Genomic DNA, 15,115 nt, shown 5'->3' on the forward strand with positions numbered 1-15,115 from the left:
TGCTTATTTTAGACTTAGTCAAAAAACAAATGATATCAATTTTAAATTTAACTAGATCTTGATCTGCGCAACCGCACATATATTATTTTCAGTTTTATATACATATTTTTATTTTATTTTAGATCATTTGTGGTATACATTTTTAATTTTAATCATATACTTAAATATTTATATAACTATTTCAAATACAATAATTTATAATTTACATGTTGTAAATAATCAATTGTTTAAAACCGTCATATGTATTTGTTGTTTCTTATTATATAATTATTGTATTGTATTTGCATTTAGTTTTTAAACAAAATAATATGTACAAAAAACCATATTTAAAAACATTTTATATTTTATTTATGTTAAATTTTTACCCGCCCTTCAAAACTGGATTTCTTTTTAGCAATATTTCTTATTTTTATACATTTTACATAATATATTATTATATATACAAAAAATGTAAGATATGTTAATTTTTATACATATATTATATATTATGCTAATAACATAATATATATTAATGCATAATAATAGTTCATTGCTAATTACGAAATTAGTGAAAATATTTACTTTTGAAAACTAAGATAATGTTAAAATATTTAGATCAACATAATAATTTTCTTTTAATATGATTGATTGTGATTATATAATAGATAAAAATAGGATATAATATTTATTTTTCATTTTATAAATGATAACTGAATATACTAATGTATAATAATATTACAAAACTAATTAAAAAATTAGTGAGAATATTTACATATAATTTTTAAAATTTAAGATCTGGTTAAAATCTTTTTAAACAGATTTTTCAAATTATATATATATATATTTTTTTTTAAATGAAAAGATATCAAAAGATATTATGATTAAAGTAGTTCAAAGATTCTATATATTATTAGTTTTATTAAAATACACCTAATAAAAAAATTTAAGGGTGGTCCAACTTAAAAATCACACATGAAAGAAGTTGTTACTTATATTTTAATAAAATAGACTAGATCTGGACCCGCACGACCGTGCGAGTTTTTTTTAGTAGTAAAATATTTTAGATTATGCAATAAAATATATCACTAAATTAATATAAATTGGCGTTATATATTATTTAATTTTATAATAATATTTGCGTGACGTATAATATTATTATTTTAAAATTTATAAAAAAATATTTTTGTGACAAAATTTATTTTAAAAACATTATTATGTAAGGATAATGATTTACATAATTTTGTTTTATTTCTAAATTTGAAATATATGTAGAAACTAAATTAAGTTGAACCTACATAATAGAAAATTTGGTATATAGTTATTAATCAAACTAATTTAGTATAGTTGTTTAAATAATAAACCGAACTGTTTTTTAACTTAGGGGAATACACAGATGTTAATAATAATAAAGTCTTATGTATATGATATGAATAAAGATCAAATGTTTCATCTATAAAAAGAGGTGTAAATTAGTTGTATTACTTGGTAAAAACATTTAAAGGTATGATTTATAAGTGGTCTAAATTAAAAAAAAATCACATATGAAATAAGTCATTATTTTTGTGCTAAATAGATAAAAATTATATATTTAAATTAGAAATAGAAATGAATATTTCTTTTTAAAAAATATATTTATTCATATCGTATATACGTTAATATTCACAAAATATACATTAATAATAATAAATTAAATCAATTTTTTTATTATCATTACTATTAAAAGTATTTTATATCATTATTATTTTTTACAATCAAAACTAAGCTAAAATTTAGTATCTAATTATACTTTGTGATAATTAAAATTTTAATTAACTAATTTAGAAAATATATTTTTAAAAAGATTCTAAAAGATATTTGAAAGATTTTGTTAGACATTTCTTTAAGATATTTATTAGTATTTCAAATAAAGATATTATAATTAGGTTATGTAAAATTTAATAAATTTTCTAAGGATGGTCCAAATAAAAAAATCACATATGAAAGAAGTCATGACTTCTATTGTAATAGTATAGAACTATAGATGTGTCAAGAACTCAAAGTACTGCATCTCGAGTCAAAATATTTGTGTATCTTACAGGCAGTAGCGGCCCTGAGGGGAAGCGGCAAAAGCATTAGCGTCCGGCCTTCAGATTTATCAATAATATTTCGGCTTTAACTTTCAGGAAGTACCTTTGATGTAGTGGTTGAGAGTCTGTCTTGATTATTATACACCTTGGTTCAAACCTCTTGATTATTATACACCCGGGTTCAAACCTCACTAATGCCAGAAAAAAAAATCTGGTTATTTCCGCAAAGTTATGCAGTTAAGGAACATTTCTTTTAGAGAAAATTACTTAGACTAACTCTTATTTATTACGTAATTACTAGATTAACTTCCTTTCATCCATGCATGTTAGAAGGATAGCATAAAGACTAAGAGGTTGATTGTTTGTAGTTTTTAGACTTGTTTTTGGTTTTTGTTTTCTCAAAACCATTTTTTTCTCCCATCAAGTTTTAGCTTTTAGTTTTTGTTTTTGTTTTTGTAAAACTATTTCATTTACCAATAAAACTTATTAACAAATAGATTCGATAAAATTTTGAGAAACTAGTGTTTGAAAAATTTAACCAATTTATGAAGAAAAACCAAAAACCAACTTTTGTTAGCTTTTATGAAAAAAACAAATTTTGATTTTTTTTGGAAGAAACTACTACATTTTAATTAATTAATAATTAATAAATAATATTTTCATAAAGATAAAATTATCATACAATTTTTGTACTTTAGATATCATTAAAATAATAATGTGAAATACTTTATTTGTGTTTTATATCTCTAAAATAAATTTCTATATAAATAATATTAATTAATTTTAAAATTAGTTATTAATTTCTATAAATAAAATAATTGAATATTTTTAATAATATTAGTCACATTAAAAATAACTAAAAATTAGAAAACATAATATGTTTTATTTACACAATATATTGTACTAATCTTCAAAAATAAAAATAGCCATTCATCTTTAAGAAAAAACAAATAATTTAAAATTTTATAATTATTTTCAAAATTTGAGTATTTTTATTTTTGTATAATTTATAATATTTGTATAAAAAATCTATTGCTATTCAAGTTTGTAAGAAATTATAAATAATCTATATAAGAAATTTATAAGTAGTTTTAAACTTTTAAATAATTTTATTTTTGTGTAATTTTATATATATTTTATTTATATTTTCTATAATATAATTTTTAATATAATAACTAAAATATGTTATTGTATTTTATTTTAAATAATAATCACTATATTTTGATAAGTTTTTAATTGTAAATATAAATATTTATTGTTATTTTGTTGTATTATTTTAAAGTAATGTATTAATTAAGTTTTAAAAAATAAAAAAAAATACACCAAAACAAAAATCAAAATCTAGAAACCAAAAACCAAAAAACAAAAGATGAAAACCAAAAACCAAAATCTAAAAATCAAAAATTAAAATCTAAAAACCAAAAACTAAAAATACTAACTATTGAAACAATCATGGCATAGATAACCATAATAGTTGATGGGATAAAAACACAGTTTTCACAGCAACAACAACAACAAAAAAAACTTTAGGGTTCATGGGATTCTCGACGAATTGGGAGAATCCGAGTTAGAAAGCGGCAATTCCATATAAAATGAAAACAGGACCAGGACCAGACAGAAAAATCAATTGTCTCCCCCAAACTAAACCCAGAACACTGTCAATCGTTTCCCGTTGCAGCTAAAAACCAGAGAGATGCAGAGGATCAGTTAACTGTACGGTGAATTGGACTTCTTAAGAGAGCACACAAAAAACCTTCGAAGAAATTTAATACGTTCCTGGTATCTCTCTCCTTCACTACTGGTGATGGCAGTGAGTTTCAGCAGAATATCTCCAGTCAAGATATCTGATCGAGATCTCAATTTTATACGTGAGTAGTAATCTTTCTTTCCCAGAGTTGGATTCTTTATTTTCTGATCTATTATGATTTTTGTCTTAGATTTGAATCCGGATGGAAGCGTGACCGAGCAGCGTGGCTGTCTCACCACAAAACGACTCCTTTGTTGACGCCGTTGCAGACCGCACAGAGGTACACTCATTGCTTTGATATATGAATGACCGCATTAAGACAAATAGATATATATTAGCAAAAAGGCATAGGTGTAAAGAGTAATGTATCATGTTTCTCGTCTCTAGTGACCATTGGCAGTGTATATAACCAAGTTTTAATGAACTTAGATTAGCATGTTGGCTCGACAGTGACCAAAATTTGGCTCGACAGTGAAACATAAATGTAATATATATTCACAGGCTTATGCTCCATGTACAGGATTCTAGAAATCATCTATACCCACGCCTTTTGGATGCGTCTGAAACACATGCTTTGTTGGGGTATATAACTTGATTATGAGCTCTTTTTTATTATGTTTGCTTCACATTTGATGAAAAAAAAAAACCTTGAGTATAACCTTCACATGGGAGTCACTAACACCATATTTTGCTGGTGCTTTAGTTGTTTGTGGAGTCCATTATTGTGTGTTTAATACTGAGGTCGTGGTGAATTTTGACAGGGATACATTTTGTCTAGGGGAAGTCACAACAAGGAAATGCTGAAGACTGTCTTGCAGTTTGAGAGTAAAGTTAACAAGGAGTATACTTTTTAAAATTTCAGTCTATGGAGGTAGTAAACAGAGGCGTATCTACCGACATTCCGGTTTATATGTACTTTGATGCATTTTCAACTCTGTTTTACCATAAAAATGCAGATGACTATTTATGTAGCCGCTGGGCGTGGTTATCGTTTGGTGTGTTCTTATAACCGCCGGGTGTGGTTTTTGTGTTCTTATACAATCTGGAACTTGAAAAGCTCTATTGAATGATAACACTGCCTTGCTTTTAATCGATGTGTTTCGGGTTTTGGTTGTTTTTCCTCCAAAGAGCTAGAAATGTATTTTCAATGATTACTCCATTCTTGATCTTGGTCTATCACGTCCTCACTCAAACAGGCTGAAGCTTTGAACACTTCTTTGGATTAGTCGTTGCTATCTTCTTGTCTACTAAGGAAGAACGGTAAGAACAACACATCACCTGCAAATTTAAATAGAGACTTATTAATAACACCATAAGAACATTTGCACGTCATGCTCATCCAATGACCACAAACAATTTTTATTTGAGCCACGAGAGAAGGAAGAAAATAAACGTCAATCTGAAAACGCCATTAACGTCGAATAAGGTAATCACGTGTAAGAGTGATTTGTAGATTAGGGCTTTTCTCTTTGTTTGTTTAAATTAAGTTTGGTTTAGTTTAATTAAATAATTTTGGTTTACATGCTTTTGATTCAAATTATGGTTGGTTTGAAACATTTTGGTTTAAATCAAGTTAAATTACTGGTATATGAAATAATTTCAGAATTAAATGGTTTAATCTGGTTTGCAATAACTCGGTTAAGAGGAATTAATAAAAATCTGTGGCAAATCATAAATAAATTTGTGGCTTAATTTTAAACAAATCTGTCGAACTGTAACAAATCGGTGGTCAAATAATAAATAAATCTATCAAATTCTAACTAAATCAGTCAAATTCTAATAAATCTGTGGTCAAAGAATAAATAAATCTATCAAATCTTAACTAAGTCTGTCAAAATTAAATAAATTTGTGGCTAAAGAATAATAAATCTATCAAATCAAAATTAAATCTATCAAAAACAAGTAAATCTGTGGTTAAAGAAAAAATAACTCTATCAAATCCGTAAATTTGTTATAACAAATCTGTCAAATAAAGTAAATCTGTGACCAAATAAATTAAATCTGTCAAAATTTAATAAATTTATGGCCAAATGTGACAGATTTGTTATAACAAGTCTGTAGAAATAGTAATAAGTCTATAGATTTTAAGTAAATCTTTTGCTAAAGAAGAATATATTTAAGTTTGTGGCTACATAAAAAGTAGACAAAATAAATCTGTGGATGGCAAAATTGTAAATATTCCGAAAATTCAGTAATGGCATTTTCGTAATTATTATTTTTGTTAACAAAGGAAATAGGGTAAATTAGGTATGAAAAACGAGCTAGTAATTAAAATAAAATTAGAGTTAAACTAGTAAATAATTGATAAATAAGGGTTACACTAGTTTTTTCCCTTTCTTTTATCCTTTTCTGTAAATAAGGAAATCAACTATTTTTAGTTAGCAATTAATTTATAAATTTATATATAGAGAAAAAGATAAAAATAGCACTAAATCAAGTTTTTGTTCACAAACTAGCACTCAAGGTCAAAAGTCACAAAAATAGCACTTAATGTTTTATCAAAAGTCACAAACTTAGGGTTTAGAGTTAAAGGGTGGGGTTTAGGATTTAGGGTTTAGGGTTTAGGGTTTAGAGTTTAGGGTTTAGGGTTTAGATTTTAGGGTTTAAAGTTTAGGGTTTAGGGTTTAGAGTTTAGGGTTTAGGGTTTAGAGTTTAGGGTTTAGGGTTTATGGTTTGGAGTTTAGGGTTTAGAGTTTAGGGTTTAGGGTTTAGAGTTGAGAAATGAGGTTTTGGGGATAAGATTTCAAATTTTGAAAAATAAAAAAATTAAAATTTTCAAAGGATAAACTTAGAAATGTGCTATTTTGGTCATTTTAGTTCTTGAGTGCTATTTTTGTGATATAAACTTAGAAATGTGTTATTTTGGAGATTTGCCCTTATATATATGTTCAAGGTTGTTTTTATACGAAAAAGCAGCCCATTATCTTCCTTCGCTTCTAGTCTTTCAAAACCCAAGACCTTACAAGCTACGTTATTACATATTCACACTAAGAAATATTCTGATTTGGCTAACACAACAAATCTGAATTAAGCCCTTTTGTCAAAAAAAAAAAAAAACAAATCTGAATTAGAAAAAATCTAGCATTTTATCACTCAGTTTGGGAAGGGAGGGGGGGGGGGTCGTTGAACTCAATAGCAAAGGAAAAAAATATCACAAAAGGCGAAATCTAAAGCTGTAAAAACGAACCATACAGACATATAAGGGCATCTCCATCCCAACTACATTTTTTCCTTTAAAATGGAGTAAAAGTGGATATGGAGTAAGGAATGCTCCAACCCAACTTCATATCTCACTCCATAATGAAATTTACTCCATAAATGGAGTAGTTTATTTTTTGTTTGTTCATTACTTCATAATGGAGTGGGAAATGGAAATGGAGTAGGGTTGGAGCAATTTTACTCCATTTTCACTTTTACTCCATTTTAAAGGAAAAATTTGAGTTTTACATTAGAGATGCTCTAATGTGTTTTAATCATATACGCAAAGAAAGACCGGCCACCACCAGTCAACTTGGTTCGCTTCACACCCGCCATCATTGGCACTTCCGATACAGAGTTCTTCGATGGCTTCAATCAAACTTTCCAAAACAAAGATAACACAATAATATTGCAAACATATAACCAGGCCGTGCCTAAAAAAAATTTGGCCCTGAAGCATAAAAAATATTTTGGCCCTTTATTTTCAGAAAATAGAAAAAAAAATTGAGAATGCTTTCTCATGGGTCGAACCCTCAACCTTGAGAACACAGTTTGATGTTCTAACCAATAGAGCTACAGCAACTTTAATCAATTATTGGTCCTATAAAATATAATACTTGTCCGGGTCCTGAAGCACATGCTTTGTTAGCTTGTGTTCAGGCCCGACCTTGCATATAACAAGATGATTTATATGCAGCTATCTAACATATACATGGTATTGTAAATACGTTTCGTTTTTGTTACATTTGGAAGTGTCTTAAATTTTGTTATCCAGGTTGACATTTGGAAGTTGCGGTCTTGCAGTACGGTATATTTTTTAGGATTAAGAATTTATCTTTTCTAAAATAAGCATGTATATTACGACAGATTTACGATGATTTGTCCTTTACGACGGATGTTTTACGACGATTTGTATATTGTCGTTAATTCGTCGAAACTGTCCATGTACGATGAATTAATGACGATATATGTAGTTGTAACGCGAGTGTTTTTTGTGGTGAAAGTTATTTATCCACATAATAACATACATACCCTAAATGGATATTTGCTTCAATACATTTTTCTTTTAAGTTCTTTTTTGAGTTTGGTTCGTGAAATCTTGCGTATTTACATTGTTTTAACTATTCATTCTTGTACATTTTGATCATTTAGTATAATATTAATACGTGTTTAGGTTGTATTGCATTACATATGTCCTTATCTAGTGATGAAGATGTCAAATGGTGACTTTGGAGATGGTTTGGAGGCAAGATTGGTGATTCTCGAGATTGAGACGAGATGACCAAGTGAAGAGGCCTGATGACCTCGCAGCCTTGGGACCTCGTCGAGAAACCGCTGCAACCGTTCAAGAATGAAAACTAAAGTAGCGGAGTGTTGAAGCCGCTGGGAAAATGCACATGCCCCTGTCCAATACCGGGATGATGCAGCGGCCAGATGACGATGCCAGGAAACCGCTGTGAGCGTCCCAGTGGCCTAGTGGAGCGGTTTCGATGCCGCTGCGAGTCCAAAAAGTCAATAATTCGGGATTTGACCAGATGTTTACCCATTTGTGTTTGGGTCAACCCAGGTTTGTTGGGTTGACCCGGTTCGATTTTAGATTTCTATAAATACTTTTTAGACTTATTCTTAGGGATTATCTTGTTTTCTATCTAAACACAAACCTATTTTGGTGAAAGATTCAATCTTTAGATTCTTTTCATCTTTATATCTTGTGTTTATTGGATTATCTTGATCACTAATCATGATTAACCTTCAATCATCATTTATTCTTGGGTTTATCATGTCTATTAGTGAGTAGTAACCTTTTAAATCCATGAGTTAGGTAGATCTAGGGTGATTAATGAAGAGTTAAGGTGTTTAATGATTAGATCTCTCTGTTTTTATGCATATTAAGTGTCCTTAATGCTTGATTTGACTTGATCACTCTCATCTTGATAATAAGCTATTTTGTACCTAGAAGGAGTTTGTTAAAATGTTTGACTGAACTTAATATTGCTCTAGCTTGAATAACCAAAAGGATTTGACGTTAGGATTGCTAGATGGTTAGTAGACATGAATATAATGCATGCTTGAATGATTTAAACCAATGGAATTGATGTTTAGTTCATGATTGCATTAGGATCTTTACCTTGGAAAAGAGTTGATCTTTACCTTGGAAAAGAGTTGATCTTTATTAGTGTTCTAGACCTATAGAAACTTGTGATTGCTTAAAATTAACACTTTGACTTGGATTTAATTATCTTGGGTCAATTGCCTTAGCCCATGGATTCTACTTTATCAATTGATTGCAAAAGCTTAGTCATTGTCTTGTTTGCTTGAATCTTGTCACTTATCAACTTAAATCCACGGATTACACTTAAATTGAATTGTATGGCTTGCATTTTTAGTGATTAAAATTACCTAAAAATTGGATTGACCGTAAAGTATTACAACTACTTAGGATTAAACTTATTCCATATCAGTTCGCGCTTGTTTATAACAATTTTCATACTCTGTTTGATCTTATAGTCTATGACTGCGTGTGGAGCCAGTCCTAATAATTATAGGGTTAGAAACATACACAAAATTGTGGTCTATATATTAGTTGTATTTAAGATTTCTAAAGAGAATCGAAGACGCAACATTTAGTTTTTGTAACATAAACCAAAACCAGTACTGTTACTAAAAACTCTAGTCAAAACAGGGCCGCTAAAATAGTTTATCTCTGGTAGTCGGAAGCACAAACTTCTCTGGCCTTCTTCTAAGGCAAGTTCCGACTGCGTAAATTTTACTACTACTAGATTTTAAATAAACAAGAGACCTTCGACACAAAAAAAAACAAGAAACCAATCGGCTAAAACAAATGTAGCTTAGCATTTTTTTCCTTCAAATATTGATGTTAGATCTGATGCTCTGAGGGGACATTCATGGAAAACAGCGTAGTATTATCTCCCATTAAAATTTAGGGGGATTTGCCAAATATGACTTAAAACTTGATCTTAAATACAAAACTATACCTAAACTTGAATCAAATGCAAAACTAACCTAAAAGCCAAATTACAGCCATCCCCTTGTGACCAACCAAAAACACATAATTCATTTTTACGAATATAGCCCCAGAAAATCGTATGAGTCTTCTGAAATACTGTAAAGTCTTCTGGTGTAGTTGATCTTAAAAATAATTTATAAATTAAAAAAAAAAATTATTGACAAGTGAAAAATTAAAATCATGTAATTATAAACAGTTTTAAGTAATATAAATTAAGATATAATAAAATTGAATAGTTTTCAACATAGATGAGTGAAATTAGTTAATCATGATATTCTTTGGCTTAGGGTTTGACAACATATGTTGTAGTATTGTATGTATTCTTAGGGTTAGATTTTGGAAAGCTTAAATGGTTTTTTGAAAAATTAAATTTTACCTATATGTGTTTATTTTTGTGTATAGTAAACACTTTTTAAGTTTAATTTGATTTTATGAAGTGTTTAGTTAGTTAAATTAGTTTAGAGGTTATGTTTAGGGTCTAGACGACTAACAGGTAAGTCGTCTGGAGATTAGAAGACTTCTCTGAAAGTCTTCTAACTCCCGCTAAAAATATTTTAGTTTCCCGCTAAAAATATTGAAGTCTTCTGGGCGACTTACAAGTAAGTCGTCTAGTAAGTCTTCTAAGACTTACTTGAAAGTCTTCTAAGACTTACTTGAAAGTCTTCTAAGACTTACTTGAAAGTCTTCTGAATCGAAAATATTTAACCTTATTGGAATTTTTGTCTCCATATATAAAGAAAAATTTATACATTCTCTCTCCTCCTCTCAAATGGCTGCAACAAAAATAGTATGTATATCATTCTAAAACTCTCCAACCTCTCTCTAGTCTCTTTGAACTTATAAACACCAAATTTTATATCAATTTATTGTTTTTGTCTCATGTCTTTCTCACTAGTTTATCTTGTTTTGTAGGTTTTTCATCACATGGTTCTCATCTTCCATTCATTTAAAGGTAGATCTATTAATTTTAGATATGTATTTTTGTGTGTTCTATAAAGGTAGATCTATCTAATCTTCCACTCATTTTCTATGTTTTTAAGCTATTTGAACTTTTTTGGATATGCATGTTTTTCATATCTGGATTTGGATATGCAGGTTTTTCAGATCTGGAAGACTTCTGGGACGACTTACCTGTTAGTCGTCTAAAATATAATGCGCTAGAAGACTTCCAGGACGACTTACCTGGAAGTCTTCTGACGGTGTCTTCTCACATGTCTCTCTTTCATAACAGATCTGACCTTTTTTTGGTAAGTTTTTATGTCTGATTTTTCTTCATTTGGTAACTTCATGTTGCATAAAGTTTTTACCTTTTTTCCAAACTAAAACTCTCCAAGCCCATTTTAATCTCTTTGACTTGAAAACACCAAACTTTATATGAATTTTTCATTTTTGTCTCATGTCTTTCTCATTAATCTATCTATTTGTTGCAGGTTTTTAACGAGATGGTTCTCATCTTCCACTTGGATATGTACTTTGTGTGTTCTATAAAAGTATATCTATATAATATTCCACTCATTTTCTCTGTTTTTAAGCCTTTTGAATATTTTTTGATATGCAGGTTTTTCAGATTTGGAGCAGACTTTGGAAGATTTATGGGAAGTCTTCTCGAAAGTCTTCTAAAATATAATGTGCTAGAAGACTTCCTGACGGAGTCTTCTTCCAAATCAAGTGAAGTCCAAGTTTGTCTTTGTAGAGGAATGATCTATAATAGTTTTGTTTCTGGTCTGTTTTGTGATTTGCATGTGTACTCCTTTAGTTGTGATTTTTTTTGTAAATTTGAAGAGATATTAATAAAAAATTTGGTAAATATGTTCATATTCCACAATATTATCTTGCCAAAATTACTTGACATAATTGAAGTTATTGATACAACTTCAATAGCAAAACACAATAACAGAAAAAATAATAATCAAATTTTGTTACAACTAAGGGAGAAGAATTCTCAAGAAAACTTAGTAAATTCACAAAAGATAAACCATTACATAAGTTCAAAGATATAAAACTTTCATTAGAAGTTTTCTAGGAAGTCTTCTAGCAAAAAACATCATTGATGCATATAACAATAATGATACTAAAGTCATTGATACAACATATTAAGAATCATTTTAACTATTCTACTCACTCATAGTAAAAAAACATCATTGATGCATATAACAATAATGATACTTAAGTCATTCATACAACATTTTAAGAAACAAGTATTTTACCCACTCATAGCAATAATCATCATTTGGTCAACACTTAAGAGATAGAAACAAACAATAGTAACTAGTCAAAACATATCACAATTTTTACAAGTTTGTGTTGAAAAACTTAGTCAAATTTAGTAAAACTAAGGCAGAAAACATATTTTGAAAATATGAGTTTTACATATCTTGAAGTTACTTAATACTCTTAAAAATACAAGTTACCCAAAAACTAGCGTAGAAGACTTCCGTGGAAGTCTTCTCGGATCAACTAGAAACTTTAATAAACATGAATGTTGGAAACCTCATAAATATCACGAATTAAGTTATAAATTTCATTTAGTAGCTAAAATATTGATTAATAGACATGAATTAATAAGAAGATGTTAAAAATTCTTTATAGTTTTAGAGAAAATGAAAGTTTATTAAACATTGACGCAGACGACTTCCACGGAGGTCGTCCGGCAGACTTCTAGGAAGTCGTCTATTTAGGTTAGTTTTGCAATTTATTTTTAACCTAGACGACTTACATGGAAGTCGTCCATCTTTGTTTGTTAAAAAAAAAACTCGAGACGACTTACATGTTTTTGCATTTGACCAGATTGTGTCAGAAAACTGATTTCATAGTTTCAACCAGTGAGATAACTTGTTTAGAACACATAAGTCTTCTCCAAGCACCCAGAATCTCAAACAAAAGTGACCCACCAAGAATTGTAAGCTTCAGTGGCTCTATGAACCATAAAAATTTAGAATCAAAATCTTGGGTTTTTTGGATGAATACGGAGAAAAAGTGAAAGAGATGTTGTTTTTAGTTTATAAGAATTGAGAAAGAAAGAGTGTAAATCGATTTTTAGGTGCATTAAGAGGTTCAAATTGGTTGTTCATGGTGGTTGGTGTATTTATGGCAATGACAATATTGTGAATACTCGAGGAAGATGAGAGACATAGAGTAAAATATGCATTTAAAAAAAAAATGATGGTATTTTCGTGAATAATCTGAATTCTGGGGATGAAAGAGACATGTCAAAGTTCCAAAAAGAACATGGATTAATTTTGTGTTTGACTTCAAGTTTTGAGTCATATTTGCAAAAACTCTTAAAACTTATTAGATGATATGAACAATGCACATGCACGGTTTCTAAAAATATATTTTTATGGTTAAATGTATTCGTTGTTTGATATTTTCATAGTGTACACATGTGATTATTAAAATGTTAGGATTTGAAAGAATATAAATTATGTTAGGAGGTTTGTATCCCAAGAACAACAATCGCTTTTTTTTTTTAACGTCAATAACAATCGCTTCATTTAGTATCAATTACGATAGAAACTCTAAAAATTAATATTCGATAAATTAATAAACACTATAAATTAATACATTTTATTAGTTTTGAGTTGGGGCAATGCGAGTCAGACACAATTCGATTATATAATAATTTTTTGAAAAATCATATGTAAAAATATGGTTCCAAATAAAACATAAGTTAATAATTTATTTATATAAATATATTTTATAGTTTGTTTTTATTCACAGTAAAGTTTACCTTTAGTTTCTTAGAATATTTTCAATATATTGATATTATTTTGCCATTTTATGCTTAAAATACTTTCACATATATGGTACTACTTTCTATACTCCAAATAAGCGAATAAAAACAACATAAATTTGTATCAATAAAAAATTTCAATACACATATCATAAAACCAAGCATTTTTTTTATTTTTACATAAAACATATATATTTTTAAATATATAGATCTAAAAATAAAATTTTCTATTAGTTAAAAACTCTAATAAAATTAATAAAATATCAAAATTTCAACATTATTAATTTATAGAGTTTTTACTGTAGTAGTTATAAGATGATAAATTAAAGTATCAAAATCTGGATACAGATCTACATAGTGAGATAGTGAAAGTAACAACTTTGCCATATAACATTTTAGTTTTTTTGAAAAGCACATCAGATTAAAAAAAAATCAGAATTTGAAAGTTACACATTTCCTATAGCAAAGTTCAAACAATTTTAAACTGATATTCTTATTTTTTTTCCAAAAGATATTGAACTCATGACCTCTTCCATTTCTAATATTTAATCTAAGAACTAGATTTTGACCCGCGCGGTTGTGCGGAATTATTTATATTTATATTTATAATTTAGCATCATTTATATTTATAATTTATGTTTCAAAATTAAAATTTTATGGTTTAATGATATTTTGTAAACTTCAGTTTACATAGTATAGTAATGGTTCGATTATATATAAATTTGAGTTTGGTTTCTTTTGGGTTTTGTTATTTTAGTTTTTGGCTTTGTTCAAATAACAATGTTGGGAATCCAAAATTTTGAGTTCAATTCGAGCGCATGGATCTGAATTTAGATATGAAATTATGTAAAATTAATTATAAGAATATTCTTGAAATCGTTAAACTAAATATATGTTGAACAATACAAAAATTATTTATTTAATTTTCAGTTTAAACAATATTGTAGGTTGGCTATTTAAAATATATATTGTTTTAATTTACACGAAAAGTTGTTCAAAATATATGGTTACATATGTTTATAATATAACAAAAAATATCTTTTGTTTACAGAATTTAAACAAACAATGCACAAATTTAAAATTGTGAAATTTATAGTATAAAAATAATCAATGATTTATTCATCTTTTAATTTAGAATGATATGCCAAATGATTTTTTTTTTCTATTCAGAATAAAGATTTATTTTGTTCATTCTGAATTTAAAAATTGAAAGCTGGGATATAATTTATCTAATATAAAATTGAAATGTGTAGAAAATGTACCGGAAAATCTATGGACGATATATAGTATATGTTAATAGTCATGGTTTTGGTATGTAACTTATTATTTATTTGTTATATATAGTATATATAGTTTCTTTTACA

The 15,115-nt window shown here is 28.0% G+C and overlaps 1 long non-coding RNA gene across 1 annotated transcript; it reads left to right on the forward strand.

Annotated features, from left to right (window-relative positions):
* Positions 1–3,320: 3,320 nt before the first annotated feature.
* Positions 3,321–6,333, forward strand: LOC125581741. Its single transcript, XR_007319451.1, has 4 exons — positions 3,321–3,913; positions 3,983–4,072; positions 4,313–4,374; positions 4,554–6,333. It is a non-coding gene; the product is annotated as an uncharacterized LOC125581741 (long non-coding RNA).
* The last annotated feature ends 8,782 nt before the right edge of the window (positions 6,334–15,115 follow it).

This window comes from Brassica napus, chromosome C2 (genome assembly GCF_020379485.1).
Source record: "Brassica napus cultivar Da-Ae chromosome C2, Da-Ae, whole genome shotgun sequence".
Lineage (NCBI taxonomy): Eukaryota > Viridiplantae > Streptophyta > Magnoliopsida > Brassicales > Brassicaceae > Brassica > Brassica napus.